At 39.0% G+C, this 25294-nt stretch overlaps 1 protein-coding gene across 1 annotated transcript in view; it reads right to left on the reverse strand.

The window, feature by feature from the left end:
• The window catches only part of APBB1IP (amyloid beta precursor protein binding family B member 1 interacting protein), a 106204-nt gene extending 82679 nt beyond the window's left edge, over positions 1-23525 (reverse strand). The window contains exon 1 of the mRNA XM_081035075.1: positions 23262-23525. The gene's annotated coding sequence lies outside the window, so the exon portion shown is untranslated. The remainder of the gene's footprint in view (positions 1-23261) is intronic.
• Between the last annotated feature and the right edge of the window lie 1769 nt (positions 23526-25294).

The following is a 25294-nucleotide window of genomic DNA, read 5'->3' on the forward strand; positions in this document are numbered from 1 at the left end:
CACTCAAGTAAACATTTATGCACCCAACAAATATTGACCAGCATAAAGGAAGAGATCAACAGTAACACACTCATAGTAGGGGATGTTAACACCCCACTGACACCAAAGAACAGATCTTCCAGACAGAAAATCAACACAAAGTTTTAAATGACACACTAGAACAGATGGCTTTAATTGACACTTTTAGAGCATTTCACACCAAAGCAGCAGAATTCTTTTCAAGTGTACATGAAATATTATCCAAGGTAGACCACATGTTAGGCCACAAAAGAAGTCTCAATACATTTAAGAAGATTGAAATCGTATCAGGCGTCTTCTCTGACCACAATGGTATGAAATTAGAAATCAATTACAAGAAAAAAAATGGAAAAAGCACAAACACATGGAGGTTAAATAACATGCTACTAAATAATTAATGGGTCAACAATCTCAAGGAAGAACTCAAAAGATACTTTGAGACAAATGACAATGAAAACACAATGACCCAAAATCTACCAGACACAATGAAAGCAGTCCTAATAGGGAAATTTATAGCAATGCAGGCCTACCTACAGAAAAAAGAAAAATATCAAATAAACAATCTTAACTTTACACATAAAAGAAACGGGAAAAAAACAACAAACAAAGCCCAAAGTGAGTACAAGGAAGGAAATAATAAAGATCAGAGTGGAAATAAATGAAATAGAGATTTAAATAAATAAATAAATAAAATACAACAGATTAATGACACCAAGAGCTGGCTTCTTGAAAAAATAAACAAAATTGACAAACCTTTAACTGGACTCATCAAGAAAAAAAGAGAGGATCCAAATAAATAAATTGAGAAACGAAAGAGGAGAAGTGACAGTGGACACTATGGAAATAGAAAAAAATCTGAAGAAAATACTATGAGCAACTATATGCCAACAAACTGGACAATCAGGAAAAAATAGATACATTTCTAGATGCATACAATCTTCCAAGCCTGAATTAAAAGTAAACAGAAATTCTAAACAGACAGATTACAACTAATGAAATCAAATCAGTAATCAACAAGTTCCCAACAACCAAAAGTCCTGGACCAGACTGCATCACAGATGAATTTTACCAAATATTCAAAAAAGAATTAACATCTATTTTCCTCAAACTAATCTATAAATTCAAGAGGGAAGGCTCCCAACCTCAATTTACGAGGCCACCATTACACTGATTCCCAAACCAAAGACATTACAAAAAAAGAAAACTAGAGGTTGATATCCCTAATGAACATAGATGCAAAACTCCTGAATAAACTATTAGCAAATCAAATTCAGCAATACATTAAAAAGATCATACACCACAATTAAGTGGGATTCATTCCTGGTGTGCAAGGTTGGTTTTATATCCGCAAATCAGTTAACGTGATACACAACATAAACAAATGAAAAATAAAAATCATATGCTCATATCAACAGATGCAGAAAACGCACTTGAAATAATTCAGCATCCATTTCTGATAAAAACTCTCAGCGAAGTGGGAATAGACGGAACATATCTCAACAGAATAAAGGCCATATATGACAAACCCACAGCTAATATCATACTCAATGTGGAAACGCTAAAAGCATTTTCCTTAAGATAAGGAACAAAACAAGGATGTCCACTTTCACCACTTTTATTCAACATAGTGCTGGAAGTCCTACCCACAGCAATGAGACAAGAAAAAGAAATAAAAGGCATCCAAATAGGAAAGGAGGTAAAACTTTCATTATTTGTAGATGACGTGATACTATTTATAGCGAACCCCAAAAACTCAGCCAAAAAACTATTAGAACTGATAAATGAATTTAGTAAAGTAGCAGGATACAAAATTAATATTCAGAAATCGGTTGCATTTTTATACATCAATAATGAACTAGCAGAAAAAGAAATTAATAAACAATCCCATTTACAATTGCATCAAAAAATAAAATACTTAGGAATAAATTTAACCAAGGAAGTAAAAGAACTCAGAAAATTATAAGACATTGAAGAGAGAAATTAAAGAAGATACAAATAAATGGAAACATACCATGCTTATGTATAGGAAGAATTAATACAGTTAAAATGCCCATTCTACCCAATACAATCTATAGATTCATTGCAATCACTATTAAAATACCAGTGGCATTTTTTTCACATAACCATAACAAGTAATCCTAAAATTTATACGGAACCATAAAAGACCCTGAATAGCCATGGCAATACTGAGAAAGAAGAACAAGGCTAGAAGTATTACACTACCTGATACCAAATAATCCTACAAGCCCACTGTAATCAAAACATCATGATATTGGCATAAAAACAGACACATAGGTCAATGGAAACGAATAGAGAGCCCAGAAATAAATCCATGCCTATACAGTCATTTAATCTAGGTCAAAGAAAGCAAGGATTTGCATTGAGGTAAAGACAGTCAATTTGATAAATGGTGCTGGGAAAACTGGACAGACACATGGCAAAAAAATGAAAGTAGACTACCTTTTTTATGCCATACACAAGAGTAAACTCAAAATGAATAACAGACTTAAGTGTAAGATTCAAACCATAAAACTCCTAGAAAAAAATATAGGAAGTAAACTCTCAGACATTACTCTTAGTAATATTTTTACTGATACATCTCCTCAGAGAAGAGAAACAGCAACAAGAAAAAAATAAACAAATGGGACTACATAAACTAAAAGTTTTTGCACAGCAAAGGAAACCATCAACAAAATGAAGACATCCTACTGAATGGGAGATGATATTTGCAAATGATACATCTGATAAGGGATTAATAGCTAAAATTTATTTTTAAAAATTCATATAATTAAACACCAACAAGCCCAAACAATCCAATCAAAAAAATGGGCAGAGGACCAGAAGAGACATTTCTCCAAAGAGGACATACAGATGGCCAATTGACATATGAAAAGATGCTCAATGTCAGAAATCATCAGAGAAATGCAATGAAAAGCCATGAAAATGCAATGATACCACTTCACTCTTGGCAGAATGGCTATCATCAATAAATCAAACAAGTGTTGGAGAAAATGTGAAGAAAAGGGAACCCTTGTGCACTGTTGGTGGGATTGCAAATCGGTGCAGCCATTATGGAAAACAGTATGGAGGCTCCTCAAAAAATTAAACGTAGAATGACTTTATGACCCAGCAATTCCACTTCTGGGTATTTATCCAAAGAAATCCAAAACACTAATTAAAAAAATATATGCACCTGTATGTTTACTACATCACTATTCACAATAGCTAAGATACAGAAACAACTGAAATGTCCATCAATAGATGACTGGATAAAGAAATTGAGGGACATTTATACAATGGAGTTTTACTCTGTCATAAAAAGAATGAAATACTACCATTTGCAACAACATGCATGGACTAGACGATGTTATGCTAAGTGAAATAAGTCAGACTGAGGAAGACAAATACCATATGATCTCACTTATATGTGGAATCTAAAGAACAGAATAATGAACAAACAAAACAGAAATAGACCCATAGATACAGAGAAAAAATTGATGGTTGCTAGATGGGAGGGGGGTTGGAGGGATGGAGACAAAGGTGAAGGGATTAGGAAGTACAAATTGGTAGTTAGAAAATAGTCATGGGGATGTGAAATACAGTATGGGGAATATAATTAATAATGTTGTAAAAATTATGTATGATGTCAGATGGATACTAGACTTATCTGGTGGATCACTTCATAAATTATTTAAATGCCTAACTACCGTGTTGTACACCTGAAACTAATATAAAATAATATTGAATGTGAATTATAATTTTAAAAAGAATATATGTATGTATGTATGTATGTATGTATTTATTTATTTATTTATTTATGAGTTGTAAGGTAAAGCATAGGGAATATAGTATGGTGTTGTAATAGCTATGTATAACGTCAAATGAGTAGTAGACTTATTGGGGTTATCATTTTGTGAGGTGTGTAAATGTCTAATCATTACGTTGTTTTGTACACCTGAAGCTAATAATAAAAAAGAAAATAACGAAAGACTTCCAAATGACAATAATTAAAGCAGAACACTAATAATGTAGGAATAAAGTAGATAGTAATGTCACCTAGAATGTAGAAATATATTCAAGAACATCAAAGGATTTGGTTCTTCATAATCTTATCAGAATCTCAAATGTAAGATAAAATACTGTCCTAAGTCTTTTGGCTAACATATTATAGTCTTTGTTTTGTATCTACTTTACTATTAATGACTTATTTCAGAACTTTGCAACTGTCCAATGATGCCTTGATGTGTGTATTGACATGTGTAGTGATATGTGATGACCAAGTATTAAGGTACAACTTTGTTTTTGTTTTGATATAGACACTGAGAGAAAAATATACTGTACTTCGTTAATTTCTTTGGTCAGATATTCATGGACTTTTCCAGATAACGTCTCAGTAAAACTTCCAAGAAACCATCCATTAAGTCCGTGAACCTTCCATTCCATTCATCTTTCCAAGGGGGGGAATGGAGGGTGTCATGACAAAGATATTAGTTAGACAGTACAAACAGCCATATTTCATAAATATGAATAAAAATGCAGCTTTACTTACTTTCTGAAATAAAGGTGGCCATAAATTTGCCATTTCATAAAAATGTCAAATCATTTCAGATGCAATTCAGGTTATTTTTCGGGTAGAGCCTCCCTGATCTTTTTTCTTTCTAGCATTTTTGTTCCTATTATCTAGTCTCTGCAGATATTGCTGCAGAATGAAGCAGAAACATCTTACTTATCTGTGTCTCCATATCTCGCCTAACTTAAAGCCCTGCATCTATATTTCCTGTCGTCTGCAGGGCATTTCCACAAGGCAGTCCCATCAGAGGTTCAACCACAACATGGCCCTGTTCCAGCTTCCTTTTCTCCACCCCACACTCAATTTCCCTGGCTTGCTAATATAGGCGCAGCCAGAGGTTACCTTGGGAACTAGGGAGAAAATCAGCACAGAGAGGCTCTGCGTGAAAATCAGAATTTGGGGGGAAGGAGTGGATCAGTGCAGTGAAGTGAGACTGAGATTGGATGTCTGGGCAGAAGACACCAGTCAAGTGAAAGAGCTACCAGAATAATGAAACTGAAACAGAAGCCCCATTTAGGAAGTGGGTAAGCATTTGAAACAAAGGCAAGAACAAGCTGGGTGAAGAAACACAGTTAGGGTGTGTTAACTTGATAGCTGTGGGTGTCTGTGATGACCAGGCTCAGACTTGCTGCTAAAAGGAGCCACCTAGACACAACTAACTATCCCTCTCCCCAGGTAACAACTCTCCCTGCCTTCATCCAGCCTACATGAGTCTTGACCTATAGCCAGATTAGCTCCCCTCCGTCATTCTTCTCAGGAACTCCAGGGCATCTTGTTAGCCTCCTGTTCCTAAGGTCCCCAATCCTACCAGTCAGTGTGTCATGTCAACTTAGCCTTCCTAATGCCCTTGAACTTAAACCATTCTTTCCATAACTACCACCCTAGTTCAGTTCCTCCACAGGTCTTACAAGGACTCTGCCATCTGCTTACAATTTATCTCCCTAACTCGTCTTTCCTGCTTGAATCCAGCATCTATAATGCCACCAGAGTTTTCTTTCTAAAATCCAGTTCTGTTCATATCCTTTCAGTTAGCAGAATTTTCCAGTGGCTCTCTATTATCAGTAGAATATAATCTAAATGCTTTAATGTGGCTTTTACATTCTTCCACAGTCCAACCCCATCCAACCTCATCTTTTAGACATTATCCTGGTCTCCCCATAAAACCTACTCTGCTGCTGAACTACTGTTTCCTTTATAATCCCCTGGTATCCCAAATAATTTCATTTACTGTATTGAAACCAGAGCTCAGATTGCTTCTAAAGCATCTTTTCATCTTCCCATTGGTTAGAGCAGCCCCTTGGACACAGGTCTTGTGTTCCATATTTTAAAAAATAGCTTTATTAAGATGTAATTCACATTCCATACAACGCACCAATTTAAAGTGTATAATTCAATGGTTTTTGATATATTCACAGGGCTGTGCAACCATCACCACAACCTAATTTTAGGACACTTTCTTCTCCCCTAAAAGAAACCCAATACCCTTTAACAGTCACTTGTCATTCCCCCTATCTCTCTTCAGGCCTAAGCAATCATCAATCTACTTTCTCTCTATATAAATTTATTTGCATATTCTGGACATATATACAAAAACATACAATATGTGGTGTTTTACATCTGGCTTCTTTCACTTAGTACAATGTTTTCAAAGTTCATCCATACTATAATATGCACCAGCACGTTGTTTCTTTTTATTGCTAAATATTTCATTGTATTGAAACACCACATTTGGATTATCCATTCATCCATTGATGGACATATGGGTTGTTTCTACTTTTCAGCTATTATAAATTATGCTGCTATGAACATTTTTGTACCAGATTTTGTAGGGATATATGTTTTCATTTTTCTTGGGATTTCTAGGAATATAACTGCTGGGCTACATGGTAACTTTATATTTAACTTTCTGAGGAACTGCTAGACTATTTTCCCAAAGCTCTAGAACCATTTTACATTCTACCTGCAATATATGAAGGTTCAAATTTCTCCACAGCCTCAGCAATACCTGTGTCTGTCATTTTGATGCTGGTCATCCTAGTGAGTGTGAAGTTCTGGTTTTAATTTGCATTTCTCTCATATCTAATGATGAGGAACATCTTTTCATGTGCTTATTGGTCATTTCAATATCTTTTTCAGAGAAAAGTCTACTCAGATCCTTTTCCCAGTTTTAAAATGGATTATGTGTCTTTTTAATATATTACTATTATGTTGTTGTTCTTTTTTAAAGAATTGTTTTTCAATTAGAGTTGACATTACAATATTATATTAGTTTCAGGTGTTCAATGTAGTGATTAGACATTTATATATCTTACAAAGTGATCACCCCAATAAATCTAGTACCCATCTGACACCATACACAGTTATTGCCATGTTATTGACTACATTTCCTAGGCTTTACTTTACATCCAAATGACTATTTTGTGTATTCTGGATACAAGTCCCTTATCAGATATGCTTTGCAAATCAAATATTTTCTCCCCTTCTGTGCATTGTCATCATACTTTCTTGACAGCACTGTTTGCAGCACAAAAGTTTTAAAGTTGAATGTAGCCCAATTTATCTATTTTTTTTCCTTTTTCAATTGTGCTTTTGTATATATATATATAATATATAATGTATACATAGTATAATATATACATATATACATACATATGTATATACATTATAGTTACTATATAGTAATATATAGTAATACATACATTACTTTACCCAAGGTCATAAAGATCTACTCCTATCTTTTCTTCTAAGTTTTATAATTTTATCTCTTACATTTAGGTCTATGATCCATTTTGAGTGAGTTTTTGTGTACAGTGTGGGTCATTATTTTTTAACGGATGTTATTGAGAGCATCCATTTAGGTCCTTTTATACCTAAAGGACCACCCCCACCCCAAAGGCACATTCAGTCAAAATACACTCATTGAATCATTTGTGCAAACGTATGTAGCATTGAACCAGGCACTATGACAAAAATAAAAAGAAACTGTAGCAGAAAGTACTATACTACTATAATCCAGGACCAATCCAAATGGATTTAGGGTAAATTTATGATTTCTTCCTGCAAAGAACTGGACTCCTCCAAAACTGGTTTAGATCAGGTCCATCCATAGAAAGATTATCGATTAACCTGGCATGAAAATTAATCCTTGATTTAAAACACACAGCACCAAACCAACCAAACAAAAACAAAATTAAAAAACCCCAAACCTCAAGAACCGTAAACGGCTGAATCATCAGATATAGAGTGAAATTCAACTTCTAGGAACATACATATTTTATGTTTCACATAACAGTTACCATGTAACTTTACTAAGTTGAACTAAAAATCCCCAAGCACTTTATGATACAGTCACAGTACTTAAATCATGGCCCGCATTTATATTTCAATTAACTAAGCAATATATTGTTTTTTCTTGGCATCTCTATCATTTGTTTGCCTCTTGGTGAAGAATCTGAACCCCCTGCACCATTTGGCTCATTGTCCTAGTAGGTTCCTGAGCAACATGAACAAAGTTCATGTTGTCTACAGCAGAGACAACCACTCAAAAACGAAATTATTCTCTCTTCCCTTCATAATGTGGTGTCCAATGTGGGGGGTCATTCAGGCCCTCCTCTGTCAATATCCACGAGGGTAACTGCCCCCTGATACCTTTTCTAGTTGTGATCAGGGTCTGTACTACAGCCCAGAGGAATGTTAGCAATCTCCAGGGCCAGGTCATTCGGCTATCTGAGCACTCCTGGTCCAAAGGGTTCAAACACCAAGTCTGGAAAGCCCATGCCAATCAGAGAAAGGCAAGCAGAAGGTGAAGGAGTGGGTGACAGGGAGGCCAGCACTTGTAGTCAAGGAGAGAGGGTAGATGACTGATCCGTGGCCCTCATTGTCACCATGTGTGCAGGCCGGTCTGGCACCTCCCCAGCGAGTTAGAAGAGCTGCTCAGAGCGAACACCAGCTAGAATGAGCTTATCCACAATCCACCCCCACAAACCACTCTAAATTCATCATCTTTCTTTCATTAAACCTTTGCTTATAGTGAAAGTCGTTTCTTTCTCTTCCCCATACAACCATTTGTCTTACCTCTGTGCTATTTCTCCAACATTTCTCCGCTACTATTAGTCCCACACACTATCAAGGCTCACAGGTGGGTCCTGGCAATCTACCCTTATCTGAACTCCTGCAGCAGCAGTTAGGATCAGCAGTTTGACAGTTCACACGCTGACTTATGGTTTATCTGTCTCCTAATATGTATGTTTTATCTTTTAAACTATGTTGAGAGGGGAAAAATTTACACCTCAAGTTTCTTAGTACTCAGCATAATGCCATGATTAGTTAGCACTGAGAACTCAATGTATGGTAGTTCATATTTAATATGTATTAGAACCCACTTTAAAATAAGAATAGAAGTTATAAATATAGAACAATTACTACAGGTCAGACACCAATAGTATCTCATTTAAATTCTCAAAACAACCCTATTAGGTGGTGACATTATTCCAATTTCATAGGTTATAAAACTCAGACCCAGAGAAATTAAATAATTTGTGTGAGCGCATGCAGCTCTAACTCAGAAGTTCACGTTCACAACCACAGTGCCTTCTGAAAACAAGGATTGTGATTATTAAGACGTGGAAAGTGGTAGCTTCTTTGCTTATGTTGCAGTTACAGTGTCTGTATGTCCAGATCTCATATAAATAGTTGCACGTCTGTCTTTCACATCACACTGGGAGTGGAAGCATGGAATCTTGTATTTTCACCCAAGTGTGTGACACATGGCGTGTACTCAGCAAACAGACTTAGCTGCTGAGTGATCTTGGACAAGCTATTCAACCTCTCTGTTGGCTTCATTTCCTCATTTGTGAAATGGCAATGAGAAGAGTCTGTACCTCAGTGGGATGGCGTGGTGCCTGTAAAGTGCTTAGGGTAGTGTCTGGTGCATATGAAGTTTACGAGTTATACTAATCTCAGCTATTACTGTCATCACCATCAACATTTTTATACATTCCTGCTCTGAAATTATCAGTGGAGACACAAGTTAGTCACTTATTCCTCCCCACCCCTCATACGCACACACATGCATGCACACCCCCTAGTCCATACCTGGTAGTTACTTCTGTCTGTTGGATTTCTGCGTACCTGGCCACACTGAGTGGGACGGCCATTTTCTCATAGGCCAGGCACATTTTTAAAAGATTAAGCCGAGGACATCTGTAAGCAGTGATTCTAGGACAGAGATTCTTAACCATTCTGAACAACAGAGGAACAATATCAGAATTTCCCTGAGATTTTTTTTTTCAAACTATATCATGGCACCTCCAACTCCACATTTGAAATCTTTATCCCTACCTCCCTCCCCTGAAAGGGAAGTGTATTTCTGGAATTGAGAACCACTGCAAAGAGAGTTGTTGATGAGGGTATGTTATGCTTGTGAACTAGCAGGTGGAAGCCAAAAAAAAAAAAAAAAGGAGTTGACAACCATTGTTGCCTAGGGTAACAGATGACAGTCTGCCGGATGTGGGTTTAGAGTATACTGCTCCATTTATTTCCATCCTTTTTCAGTCCCTGTTACTATTTGGCAGAATCCAGCAAAGAAGGGGCGGCAGGGAATGGAGAAAGAATTCAAAGGAAAGTAAGCAATGACAATTTGAGGTTGTTTGTTTTTGTTGCTGGAGCCCTACTAAAGCATTCTGGTTATAAGTTTAAATATGAATTAAAATCAGGTTCCAGCGACAGGCCCCATACTAACCGAAAATGCTGTTCCCTTCCTTTACCCTTTAGCTTACTTCACAATTCATCTAATACTCTCCATGCAGCTGAATAGTGAACACACAGGATACAATATTTGTGTAATTACCTACATAGAACTGTGCTGTCCGTTAGGCAACCACTAGCCAAGCTACCGGCTACTGAGCACTTGAATTTTGGCTAGTCCAAATCGAGACATTTTGTAAGTGTAAAACATGAATATTATTTAAATTTAATGTAATTTAGTATGATATTAATTAAATGATCATTTTTGATATCTATTAAATAAAATTTCTTACTAAAATTTTGATGTCACTTGTATTTTTCTACTGTTCCTAATGTGGCTTTTTGAAAATTTAAAGTTACATTATGCGGCGTGCATTATATTCCCTTTGGAGAGGGCTGCAGTTCTGTTATTACAAGTGCCTACGCATTTGACTCAAAGATGACAGACTGTGGTGATTGTATCCTATAAATGCAATCTGAATATTACTCACCGAGTGTCAAATCAGCATCTCCCCATTTCCTTTCCCACTGCACTTTGTGCTCAAGTACAGCCAAACCATCTTACACATGTGGGGCCTAGGGTAGCCTTCTTTCACTGGGACCCCTGGAAACATCTTTATCTTTCAAAGTGCCTCTTGGTTACCCCCCATGACACATTGTAATGTATTTCTTTACAGGCCTGTCTCTCCCATTAGACTGGAAGCTTCTTGAGGGTAGGGGCCATATGTTATTCTGTTTTATACCCTCCAACACTGGCATGTGGGTGGTCCTCAACAGATGTATGTTGAACAGAAAAAAAAGTCCCAATTACATTATGTTGAGCATATTTTATATCTATCTATCTATCTATATATATATATGAGCATAATGAGCATAATATATATATGAGCATTATATATATGAGCATAATATATAATATATTATATTATGTTGAGAATGAATATGTATTCATTCAACTGAAGTGTAAGTGTAAGGACCTATGCCCCTTAGCAGGCCTCCCCTTAGGGAACGCTTCTCTGCTCTGACAATCAGTGTAGTGAGCTACCTGGGAGTTTTAGCATCTCTATTCATGAGACATATAAATATCCAGTCACTATGTTGTACACTTGAAACTAATGTAATATTGTATGTCAACTGTAATGGAAAAATAAATTTTAAAAAAATTTCACAATCAAAAACACCAAAAAAATTAGTGCTCTTACGAGCCATCTGTTCACAGCATTTCACTGTGTTTACCCACATTCATGGCTCACGGAATTTCATTTCTGTTTGTTGCTTATAATAGAGGAAATATAATGCTGCAGCATTAGTAAACAGCATTAATAAAATTAGGAAATCATCTTGATTTGCCAAGCCATAGCGTTTATGGAATTTCATCAGAAGGAAATCACGCTCCTAAAAAAAAACCAAGAATAAACCAACCAATACTACATCCCAAACCTAATCAGTCCACTGACCTGTCAGTGGTGAATTTGATGTTATCAGCAGAGATGAAAGAGTTTGTTAATACTATAAATACAGTAGCCTTAGATAAATTTACTCAATCAGTGAAGTAATTGAGATATTAGGTTGGTGCTAAAGTAATTGTGGTTTTTACACACAATTAACCTTTTAAACCGCAATTACTTTTGCACCAACCTATTAATACACTAAATCACCTGAAAAAAATTTTGTGGTATTTTTTCTGCCACATAATTCATTCTCTCCTTTTTGAGATGACACCCTAATAATAAACTGAACCGAAAACTGGACTTTTGCCCTGTGAAAAACATAGACTGCTAAATGGAAATCAATGACTTAAGCAGCATTTTACTAAATACGACTCATTCAGAATTACACTGCCTTGATAACTAAGGCAAATGAAGTGTCAGTTATCTCAAACTCAGCAGCTCCTAATAATCATTTCCAGCTTTCCAAATATCATAACTGTGCCATCTAACATTCTTCAGCAGCTACCGATGAACCTTTAGCCCTGCTCCAACATTTGCATCCATTTGAAATCCAGATGTGCAAAGAGGAAGCCCCCCCCTCCCCCGCCAGTCTCTTCCAAATTTGGTTTTAGATTTTGAAAATGTAAATATTTTAACCTCTAGGCATAAAAGGTTCCTTTGTGGAAAAGGCCTTTGTCCTTCATCCCTCAGAATCCTGCTGTTAAACTCACAATCATAAAATCCTGGTCCTGCACATGTCCCTGGTTATGCATTTATGTATGGATATGGGGCTTACTATTTATTTCTTGTTCTTCCATTTCTTAAAAATAATTTTGATTGTATTGAGTCTCATGGGGGTGGAATATTACTGATTAGCTGACTATATTCTTATTTTAGCAATACAATAAAGATTGCTGGTCAACCCTTCTAGCAAGTATTGAAAGAATGGTGAAAGTTTTAGGACCCCCCCAAATGTGATTTTATATTCCATTTATAAAGCTGTGTAAACTTGGGAAAGTTTCTTAAAACTCTCTAAACTGTCATTTTTAATTTTGTCACTGAGCAAGGGCTCGCTGTCTGAAGCGCACAGAAGCCAATACTATGACATTGGCTTTGGAGAAAAGAAAGCTATTATTTGTGAGTCCACTGAAAAAGACAGGAGGCTCAAATCTGTCTCCCCTCTCCAGGGTTCTTGGCAAGATTTAAGGGGTTTCAGCACTGTACCCTTTGCTTCTGAAAGGGTTCCCACTTCCAGGTTCAGGTCATGTCTGGTCCTTTTTGTCCATGGAGAAGGGGGTGAGAGCTGTTAAGGGTTCATATGTGTTACTCATGAGTGGTGTTCACAAGTGTTACTCAGGAGTGGTGTAGCCAAGACTTAAACTTTAGTTCCCGGTCTTGTTAGAAACAGGATTTGACCATTTTAAGCTAGTTCTGCAGTTACACTTTTGTAAAATGAGAATAATAACAGTATCTTCCTAAATATAGTTACTTAGCCTGAACAACCTTAGCTTGATATATAAGCAAATGGTTATTGCCAATTGGTATTTCATATCCATATGCAATAGCAAACTTCTGATGTCTCCCCACCAACCTCTGCATTTTGGTTGATGCCAATTCCATCCTTCCAGTTGTTTAGGCCCCAAGCTTTGACTCCTCTTTCTCTGACACCAAACATCCACTCTGTCATGAAATCCTATTGGTTCTACCTTCAAAATACATGCCGATTCCCAAAGCTTCCTAATGGGCTTCTTACTCTCATCCTTGCTGCTTCGTTTATTCTCAAGCAGTTGGAGTGAACCTTTTCAGTGTCAGGTCAGATTACTGCTCAGAATGCTACAATGGCCCCTCAATTTCACTCAGAGTAAAAGCTAAAAATTTTACAATGGCCTCCAAGAGCCTATGTGATCTGATACCTCTCCACCCACATCTCTTGTTACTCTCTCTGCTAACTTACCTCTAGCTACAGGGGCTTTCGTGTTCCTTGAATACACTCTGGCTTGGCACTGGCTGCTCCCTTTGCTTGGAACACTGTTCCCTCAGATACACCCTCTTTTTTTTTTTTTTTTTTAAAAAAAGATTTTTATTAAAAATATAGCTAACATACACTATTATATTAGTTTCAGGTATACAACACAGTTAATCAAGGTTTATATACCTAGAGAAGTGATCACTATGATAAATTCAGCAACCATCTGACAGTATATGATGCTATCGCATTATTACTGACTATATTTCCTATGCTGTACATTAATTACATCCTCATGACTTATTTGCTTTGCCTGGAAATTTGAACCTCTTATTACCCTTCACCTTTTCCCCCCTTTTTAAATTTTTCAATTACAGTTGACATTCAATATTATTTCATAATAATTTCAGATGTACAGCAGAGTGGTTAGACATTTATATAATTTAAGAAGTGAGCCCCCTGAATAGTCTAGTACCCATCTGACAAAATGTGTAGTTATTACACTATTACTGACTACATTCCTTATGCTATACCCTATATCCCCATGACTACTGTGTAACAACCAATCTGTACTTCTTAATCCCTTCCCCCTATTCTTCCACTCAGCAAAATGCCCTCCAGGTCCATCCACGCCACCACAGATGGCGACAACCCACTCCCTTCCATGGCCGAGCAATATTCCATTGTATATATGTACCACCTCCTCTTTATCCATTCATCCGTTGACGGACACCAGGCTGCCTCCACATCTTGTCCATTGTAAATAATGCTGCAATGAACATATGGATGCTCATGTCCTTTCGAAGTAGCGTTTGGGATTCTTTGGGTAAATACTCAGAAGTGGAATTACTGGGTCCTTCTTAGACTTTGTTTTAGAGTCTATTTTGTCTGGTATATAAGTATTGCTACCCCAGCCTTTTCACTTCTCTCTCTCTTTTTTTTTGTTTTCATTTTCATGAAATATCTTTTTCCATCCCTTTACTTTTAGTCTATGTGTGTCTTTCAACCTGAAGTGAGTCTCTGATAGGCAGCATATATAAGGGTCTTATTTTCTTACCCATTCCGCCACTCTATGTCTTTTGATTGGAGCATTTAATCCATTTACATTGAGAGTAATTGTTGATAGATATATAGCTATTGCCATTTGATTATTCATAATTTTGACTTTTTTTTTCCATTTTAAAGAGTCCCTCTAACATTCCTTGTAATGCTGGTTTGGCAATGATGAACTCCTTTAGCTTTTTCTTGTCTGGCAAACTCTTTACCTGTCCTTTGATTTTAAATGATAGCATTGCTCAGTAGTCTTGGTTGTAGGTCCTTGAATTTCATCACATTGAATATTTTGTGCCAGGCCCTTCTGGCCTGCAAAGTTTCTGTTCAGAAATCAGCTGACAATCTTCTGGGGGCTTCTTTATAAGTTACTAGTAGCCTTTTTTTTTTTTTTTGCTGCTTTTAGAATTCCCTCTTTGTCTTTAACCTTTGGCATTCTAATTATAATGTATCTTGGTGTGGGCCTGTTTGGGTTCATCTTGTTTGGGACTCTGCACTTCCTGGGCTTGTATGTCTATTTCCTTAGCCAGTTAGGCAAATTTTCAGTCATTATTTTTTCAAATAGGTTCTCAATCCCTTGCTTTGTCTCTTCTCCTTCTGGTACCCCTGTAATGCTGTAGGGTAAATGTTTAAAAAAAATTGCCTTCATTGGTTGATGTGAGATTTTGTCTGTTCATTTTTTGTTCCCTCACATGAGAGACTCCGTGTGAGTTGATGGTTAGCTTTTGGTTTGCCTTTTGTTCCATCACTTGAGAGACTGCATGTGAGGTAATGGTTAGCTGTGTATAAATTATTTCGTGTTGTTTACAGTTTTATCAAGTGTATTAAAATACTACTCATATACAGGTGGCAATAATGACTTATTGCCAATGAATACAAATTTTAATGCCAAATTGTAGGGTAGTTGAAGAAAATTTGCTTTCATTGGTTGATGTGAGCTTTTTTTAAATTAGTTTTTGTTCCTGTATGTGAGGTGATTTCTGTACTGTGATCAGTGGTTGAGTAAATTCCCCCTTTGGTCTCATTCTCCTGGGTAGGGGAGATACGAGAGGATGTTGCTTTCTGTCTGTTTCACCCACATCAACAGATAAAGTAAAAAAAAAAAACAGCTAAGTTATATCAGGATGATGTGACAGGCACGTTGCCAGGCTTTGGAAGGCCTTGGGCCGATGGGCCCAAGCAGGAACAAAAGATGTTGCTTGTCCAAATGAACTGGCCCTTCAGCCGGATAAGCAATATTTTTATCGTTGACTGCCGGAGCCTCCCAAAGCTGGCCCTTCCCAGAGAGGGAGGCAGGAACAAGAAGCTTGGCTCTAAAGTACATCTGAGAAGATATATAAGGCAGACCTGAGTTGGCAGTGTAATTTTTGTCATTTTGTCTTTTGTTATTGGTGATTCTTCATCATTCTAGGATTCTAGAAACTTCCAGCAACATACACCTGGAGACGTCCTGACTTCCAGCCGCGGACCTGGTGAGGCCTGGCTGGTTCCCGACCTCTCCAGTGTTGTTCCCCACGGATGGCCCTCTTGAGAACTGTTAGTATTTTAGAAGCTTGTATGCAGCTTGCAGCATCAGAAGACACCCTAAATTCCAACAACAACAATGGCAACAGCAGCAACATTTTTGAGAACTTGTTAGCCATGACAACAATAATATTCTTGGGAACTAACAAGCAGCAGTGTGGGAGACGCCTGAGTTTTTCTCAGCTACAGACCTGGCAAGGTTTTGATTTATGACTTTTCCAGCCCTGTTCTCCCCCGGGTTGGTGAGCTTTTGGCATCTACTGTAATAGTTACTATCCTATAAAGCTTATTACTGCTTTTGGATACTCCTTACTGATGTTATTTGTGTATTTAGCCAAATGATTTTTGATCAATAGTAAACATATGTTGGGATCTCTAAAACTTATATGTATGTGTACTCCTTTGACATGACATTGTTATCAATGTATATAGTTTAGTCTTAACCACCTTTACTTTCTGTCGTTAACACACATTTTAAAAGTGTTTTTGCCTTTTGTTATTGATTAGATATTGCTAAATAGATAAATCAATTAGCCCCTCCCGAGTGTGCTCCTCCTTTTTCTCTCCCCTCCCCCACCTCCGCTTGTCATTACAGATGTGAATGTTTTTATGTTTGATGTTGTCCCAGAGGTGACTTAAACTATTCTCATGTGGGGGGATTCTTTTTTCTTTTTACTGTTCCAATTGGGTATTTTCTGCTACCATGTCTTCCAAAATGCTGATTTGATCCTCTGCTTCATCTAGTCTGCTGGTGATTCCTTCTAGTGCATTCTTCATATTAATTATTGTATTCTTCATTTATGACTGGTTCTTTTTTTATGGTTTCTATGTTCTTTTTTAAATACCTGCTATCTCTTTGTTGAAGTTCTAAATTCCTTGAGCATCCTTATAAGCATTGTTTTGAACTCTGTATCTGGTAGGTTTCTTGACTCCATTTCATTTAATTCTTTTTCTGTAGTTTTCTCCTGTTCCTTCCTTTGGGACATATTTCTTTGTTTCCTTATTTTGGCAGCCTGTTTGTTCCTATGTATTAGGTAGTTCTGCTGTGTCTCCCATTCTTGCCGAGTGGCCTTATGCAGTAGGTGCCCTGTGGGGCTCTAGCATAGTCTCCTTGGTCACCTGCTCGGGGTGTTCTAGGAGTGTCCCTTTTGTGGCTCTTCTGTTGTAGCTGAGCCTTGATTCCTGTTGGCACACCAGTGGGTGGGATTGACCTTCAGGCTGACTAGCTCTGGGGTTTGGCCACGTCTACAGTTTATGGGCTGCGATACTACTGAGTGGGATTCGCTTCAGCAGGCTCTGGTGCCTGTTGAGTCAGCCCTTTGGGTGTGCCACTTGTGGGGCTAATTGTGTGGTGCTCTGCTGTGGTCTGAAGCCAACCTCCAAGTATGTTGGTTCTGGGGCCTCTTGGGAGGGGCTGCAGTGCCCCTTTGTAGCTCCCACCAGGTAGTCTCCAGCCAGCCACTGCCTGTGAAATAACCACTGCCTGTGACTGGCTGGGGGCTACCTGGTGGGAGCTACAAAGAGATCCACAATTGTTTGCTTCCTATGCTAAACCTGAAAGCATGTGGGAGAAGCCACTCTGTGAACTGAGGATGTCTGCCACCAGTACTGGGTCTGGGGTAGCTCCCCCAAAAGCCAGGACACTCCGAGGCCTGCTGCCACCTGCCAGCTCCCTTAAGGTTCAGCTACTCATAAATAATCATAAATACTCATGCAATATGCGAGTCGGGTGAGGCACGGTCTCAGGGAGTCACCAGAGTGAGAAGAGCTGTGTTCACCAGATTAATGTAGATTCTGGTTTGGTGCCAGTGCTGAGCCTGGAGCTACTCAGAAGAGTCTCAGAGCACCCTGAGGCCAGTTGCTGCCCATCTTGGGCCAGTGGTCTTCGATAATTTTCCAAGAAAGAGTGCAATTCAGGTAGTGCTGGTTGCTCACTGTGAAAGTGCCTCAGGCATTGGGCAAATTGGATGGGGTAGGGTCCCAGCAGAGTCATTAGGGTGGAGCCAGTGGACCTCACTGACCAATTCAGATTCAGATTTGCCCATGGGCATGGGGGAGCGCTCAACACAAGATGGCTCTCTGCCATCTGCATGGGAGAAGGCCCCTTCATAGGGAACATGGTGACTGTGTTCCAGCCCTCACCTGAAGCCACAAACCTCAGTCTGTCCCCTGTATGCCTTTGATGTCCTCTGAGTCATCATCCCTCCACCGGAGCCCACAGTGAGTGCCCGGAGTGAGAGAGTCTGTGTGCAAGTTGTTTGAGAGAACATCTGAGTTTCTCCCAGCCTTTTTTGTCCCACCCAGATGGTTGGAATCCCCACTGTTTTTCACAGTCAGATGTTGTGGGGCTCCTCTTCCTGGCACCAGTACTCTGGGCTGGGGAGGCCGGTGTGGGGCTGGGGTCCCTCACTCCTCTTGGGGGAACATCCTTGGCTGAGATATACCTCCTGATTGTCAACCACCATGTGGAATTTTGGGCCAGCCCATTTTGCATCTCCACTCCTCCTACCAGTCTGGACGTGGTTTCTTTATATCCTTAGTTATAAAACTTCTGTTCAGTCAAACTTCAGGTGATTCTCCAGGTTAATTGTTCTATAATTTAGTTGTAATTTTTATGTGTTCATTGAAGGAAGCAGGCAGAGTGTTTATCTACTCCGCCATCTTGGATCTCTCCCCTCAGATACCCTCTTAACTTCTTCAAACCTTTGCTCAAATCTTATCTTTTCAATGAGACCACGTCTTACCAACTTCTATAATATCACAATTTTACTTCGCTCAACTTTGTCTTTTTTTATAACACTTTTCACTTACTAATATCTATATTATTTACTTTTATGCTCATTGATTATTGTCTGTGTCTCCCCACTAGAATATAAGCTCCATAAATGCAGAGATCTTTATCTCTTCTGTCACCAACATGTCCCAAGCACCTAGAATAGTGCTTGGCAAATCTTTTTGGAATCATTGAATTGTACTTAGAGAGGAAATCTAAGTAATATGGAAATATTAGCAGTTCCTAAGTTCGATATTCTTATTACACTTAAAAGTTATAGTGTTCAGAATAATAATTGCCTCTATCAAGATAAAAGGAGAATGCTACTGAAAGTCAGAAGATACATTGGTAATATTTGACTTCTTAAGCTGGGTAATAGGTATCCAGATGTTGGCTTTATTGTTATTTATTATAATTTACATATACATCATACACCATATTTTGTGTGTATTAAATACTTCATAATAAAAATGGAAGGAAAAAATTAAATCTAGTCCAGTGTTTACTTGTTTTACTACCACTCTTTATTGTCTCTCCAGTTTGATGTTATAACTCTCTGGACATAAATCTTCTAGCCAGTTTGTGGAAACATAATTGCTGTGTGATTTAGCATTTATTCTCCCTTCCTGGCCCATAGGTGTCTCACTGATGAGGATATCAAATCAGAAAGATTCCCTGCAGAATTATAAAAATATATTATATTCACTGCTTCATTGATTTAATCAACCCTGCAAGCTATCAAGAGGGATTAGAACATAATAAAGATAAAAATGAAAACACATGATTGCTACTAAAGATTGTTTTTTCAAAAGACGTATATAAAGATAGCAACTTCACAACTGATTATACTATCTTGTCTTCCCACTAAGAAGAAACTAACTAAAGAATTAACAAGGCAAGTTCTTTGCTTTCTTACCTTCCTTTCATCTTCCCGTCCCAGACCCCAGTGTGGAGTAAGGGTCTGATACTTCTCCCCCACTAGACTAGAAGTTCACTGAGGAAAGGCCCCATGTTTTTCCACCATTTGAGCCTTTGTCCCTGGTACAGCACCTTGAGCACTGGTATCAGACTGGCTCGGGTTAAAGGTCAGCTGTGCTTCTTACTCCCTGTGTAAGCTTCTTAACCTCTCTGTGCTTTCATTTCCTCAATGATAAAAGGGGGATAACAATACTAGAAGCTCAGGATGTGAGGATTAATGAAAGGATACATCTAAAATAGCACAGGGTCTGTACAGAATATCAGCTAAACAAATATAATAATTATTTACGATTACCATTTGGTGATAAAGAGGAAACTGAGTTGACAAAAAAGATAGAAAATAGCTTTTAGGAGTTTTAATGATTCAAGTGCATAGTCAATATTCAGGAAATATTTGGAAACTGAGTTGTGAGGAGGTGTGGTGCCTTGGAGTGTGACATCTCTGCCTGCTCATGCCTCAGGGTTGTACCAATGGGGTCAGCTGGGTCTCGGGGCTTGCAACATTTTGATGGTACAACCCAGAAGCGGAACTGATATAGTATTTGTATATTTAGCAAACACTTCTAGAGTCCTAACTATGGTGCCAGGAATTTGGCTAGGCAATAGGGATGCGGTGGTGGCAGGTCACATCCTCTAGTTCTTAGAAGCTGTCCTCTGGCTCTACTTTGCCACACCTCATGTACAATCTAGCCACTTAAACTGTTTATAGTTCATTCAACGCCCTTCCTTGATACTGCTATTCTCTCTTCTCAAGAGAAATCTAATTGCTACTCTTCCAAATATATAGCAGTTTCCTCTAAAAGTCATGTTTTTTATGGTAACTATAACTCTAATACATATAAACATTACTACACAACGAATATACCAATCTAATACCTTACATCCTGGCATTTATCATGTACTTGAATTTATAATAAACGCATATACTTTAAGTCACTTGCTAGTTAAAATGATATGACTGATATAAAATATATATTTTCAAACTAAAACATGATTATGTTAATAAGAATTGCTCTATTTTGAGGTGAGAATTACTAAGATTGTTCTATTGCCTATAAAATAAACTCATGACATTCTATAAAATTGAAAAGATTTTGGTGTGATAGACTATAAAATGCAAAGTTAATTTATTGTAAGATCTGTGGAATCACTAAAGGGTTTTAGGTGTAAAAATAATTAAAACAAGATTGAAGAGGATTAGAAGTAAATAAAAATGATAATGCTGTTTGAAAGTAGGATGGTTTAAAGAAATCCAAAGTGGCAGATCAAACACAGTCATTTATGACAGTGAATTTTATAAATAGCTCTTTCCAATAATCATATGAAAATATCTAGAACTTTTTATTTATAAGTGAAAAAAAGGCAAAAAACAAACAAACAAACACAAAACAGTGGGTGATTGGTATACCTTCTTAGGATATAATAATACGAAAAAATTTAATGGACACTACATACCCTAGTAAGTAATGTGTTTAAGATTTTTTTTAAAAAAGATTTAAAGTAACTAAATCATAGAGTAAGCCATATTACAAAGTTATATTTTTTGAGAAATGACAATTAAAAACTTTCAAATTTAATATTGACTTGCTTAAGCTTAGGGACATCAACTCCCTATGTCAGTTTGTCAGTAGAATGGAAATTCTTACATATAGGCCAGAAATTGACTTTGTTTTTAGAGGAACTTCTCAGAAACAAAAGGCCTCAAAAGTGTTGATATTTCAGAATCTAACCAAATGTTTTATCATTATTTTCTCCATTCTCTTTTGTTAGTGGTCAGCAATTCTAACTTTGCCAGCATTCCAGACAAATTCAAAGAATTGAATTGACAAATTCAAAGAATTACAGTAATTCCTCAGTTTCTATTCTAATGACAGACATAATGTAGTCCAACAATCTTACTTTACTTATAAATTTTCTCAGGTCCAGAGAGGTTAAAGCAGCTTCATCAAGGTCATCTTTGTTCTAATTAAAGGCAGATATGGAACTAGAACCCAAGTTTCCCAAACACCCAGAAGAAGAGAAGACACAAATACTAATAATATTGTGAAAATTATTAAGTACTAATAGTCTGAAGATGACGTTAAATTTCTTAGACCTTTCGCAACACACTGAGCAGACAAGAAATACCATCTGGAAATATGATAGAAGATTTCTTCGTAGACTCTCTGTTAATTTTGCCAGCCAGCATTAGGTAAGACTGCCCATGCGTTGTTTCAGTATTTCAGTGAGGCTGGAAGGAAAATTGCCACTGGAGGTTTATTCAAAGGGACAAAGGATCTTTATCTGAAATTTCTGTTCAAAGGCCTAGAATTTATCATTAGTAATAGCGAGTACACTTGCCTTTGTTTAAACCACATTATACCAACAGAAATAACAACCGGGTGTAATAAACACATGTCCCCTTTCCCTGTACATTAGTTACTCCATTTCTTTTTCTTTAATGATCACATGAAAAGTTCTTTTTGAACTGCTTTGCTGTGAGTGGCTAGGTAGCAACGCATTTAGGGTTCCACGTGGTATGAATGATAAGAAATACCTCCCCAGAAGGAAAATAAGAAGCCTACAGGGCAAGGTCTTTAGCGGGACCCTTGAGCTAAGGCCTTCCAGGATATATGGCTCCCCACTGAGTTTCCTTCAGTCTATAAAACGGCACTCTGGACATTAATTTCTAAGACAAATGACGAAACTTGTGCTTGCTGTCTAAATCTCCTCTATCTTATTTTAAAACGAAAAGGGCAATAATTCGGAGGAAAGGTTATGTTTAAAAATAAAAACAGTTATCTGAAAGTTTTAAAGGGAGGAAACACTCTAAGGTGCGTCAGAAGCACTCTCAAATCCTCACAGGACTCGCATTTAATCTGCAGAGTCGGTGAGGCTGCTGGCCCTGCCGGACAGGCGGCGGTTCATACCCGTGCTCGGTTTGATCTTGAAGCAATTTTCTGGGCAGGAAATCAAATCTGATATAACCGAGGGCGGGGATGGCGATCCGAAGCCCCAACCCCCCGCGGCGCTGGGTCAAGTCTGGAGATACACGGTGGGGACCCCGGGACTCACGCCCCTCGAAGACGAAGCTGGAGGGGGTGCCGGAGTTCACCCGGGGACGCTGGGCCGGGCCTTTGACCCCAGGGGGCTGACACACGACCCATGACAGCCCCGAGGGCCCCGGCTGCAGCTCTCAGCGCTCCCGGGCGGATCGGCGCCGCTTACCTCGACGGCTCTGCGGGGGCTTGGCCGGGCGCGGGACGGCGACGGGGCACCAACCAGGGAGGCGATGCGGGGCACTGGGCTGCGCCCGGCTCGGGTCCGCGGCGCCGGGAGGAAGTCGTGTCAGCCCTGCCCTGCCCCCGCCGCGCAGACGTGGGGCGCTCTCCGCTCTGCTTTGCATGGAGGTGCAAGAGGGGCGCCTCGTTGGGGACACACCCAGAGGAACACGTGGAGAACGGCTCCGAACACTCGGGGCCGTTCTGTCCCGAATCATCGGGTTTGTTCCTTTTACTTCCCCCCTCTACACCACAACCACGAAGAAGAATAAAAATTATTTTTATTTTTTTAATTCTGGGGAAAGTTGTGCCTTCCTGTTTCATTCCTCCTCTACCTGCGCTGCGCGCTCCCTTTTCTTCGGAGTGTCCCCTGGCGAAGTGACAACCTCCTTTTGTCGCCTGGAAATATTATCAGTGGCTAAGGGATTTGGGGCCAGATGATGGTTCCATAAAAGCCCTAGGAACCGATTTCTTTCAAAACGGTCTTCCTAAGTGTTGACTCCAGCCCTTTCTGTGCTTCCTCTTTCGGGCCACTTGTGCAAAGGCCTGCATTGCCGCAGCGGGTAGCCCGCCCGCAGGGGAGGCTGCGCGGGAGTGGGGCGCGGAGCGGTCCCGCGCGTTCCGCCCTCCGGCCCCCTGGGAAAACGCCTCTGCCCTGAGTCCAGCGGTGTCTGCCAGAACCCCGGGAGAGGGTGGGGGGTGGGGGTCGGGGTTGGAAGGGCGCGCTCCACACAGGCCATTTCTCAACAATCAGATTGGCAACCCCCCCAAGATTAACCACACTCAGTGGGCGGGCGAGGCTGTGGCCTCTCACATGTTGCTGGTGGATACCCAAAATGGTATGAACCCTGGGGGCGGGGGGGGGGGGGCGAGGGGGGAGGGCGGGGGGGGGGGAGGGCGGGAGGGAGTTGCATTGGGCAATAGCTGTTTAATTTACATATGCAATTACCCTTTGACACAGTGATGCCACTTCTAAGAAGGTATTCCGAAGATTCAGTGATGAAAAGAAGTAATGCATATGCACCAGGCCGCCTGATTTGTAACAGCCAAAGACTAACCGGAAATAACCCCAGACTGCTGGGAGTGGAGTTTTCTGAGAGGAAAGTGGCGAGATCCGAAAATACAGAAGTTAAAATCAGTTACGATTTGTAAATGTGGGTGAACGAACCTCCTCTTCCCCTATGCAGCTGTGTCTTCAATATGTGGGGAGGAGGTGGAGACATGAAGATATGAATGAGAAATATAAATTAGATAATTTCAGATACTTCAGTTATTTATTTAATGAGAAACCATTAAGCACCTACTCTTCTAAGAACAATGAAAACAAGTAGTGAAGGAAATAATTTTTCTTCTCTCACAGAAGGTACATTCTATTGGGAGAAAACAAACGTGTAAAGCAATGTAAGTATTTTGAGAAAAATTAAGAGGTGAGGGATTGAGAGTGACAGGAGTGGGGATGGAGTCACTGTAATATTAATTAGGGTCATCAAGGAAGCTCTACCTGGTAAGTGACACCTGAGTCAGACCGAAAGGCATGAGAGATTAATCCATGTGGATTTCAGGATGAGAATATTCCAGGCAGAAGGACCATGCAATGGTCCTGAGTGAGGAGGGCATGAGATGTTGGAAAAACAGCAAGGAAGGGACTTCTGGCTTTAGCAGGGACTTTACTGTGAGTGATGGGACGCCACTGGAAGGTTCTGAGCAGAGTCATAGCGCTATATAAAAAGTCAGGTCAAACAATGGAGTGAGTTTCATGGGAAAGGAAAGAAGGTCAGGGAACACCTCTTTGCAAAATAATATAACAGGGCAATCATTCAGAGACTTGGAAAAACTTTCCAAGAGAAGGAAGAGCAAGAAAAGGTCTTAAGATGGAAAGGTAGAAGGTTAGAAAGAAGGCCAGTGTGATTGGAATGTAGCACAAGAGTAGGGCAGAGAGGTAGGCAGGGGTCAGATCAAGTAGGGCCTTACAGTCAGCTT

Source organism: Rhinolophus hipposideros (assembly GCF_964194185.1).
Source record: "Rhinolophus hipposideros genome assembly, chromosome: 1".
NCBI classification, from domain to species: domain Eukaryota; kingdom Metazoa; phylum Chordata; class Mammalia; order Chiroptera; family Rhinolophidae; genus Rhinolophus; species Rhinolophus hipposideros.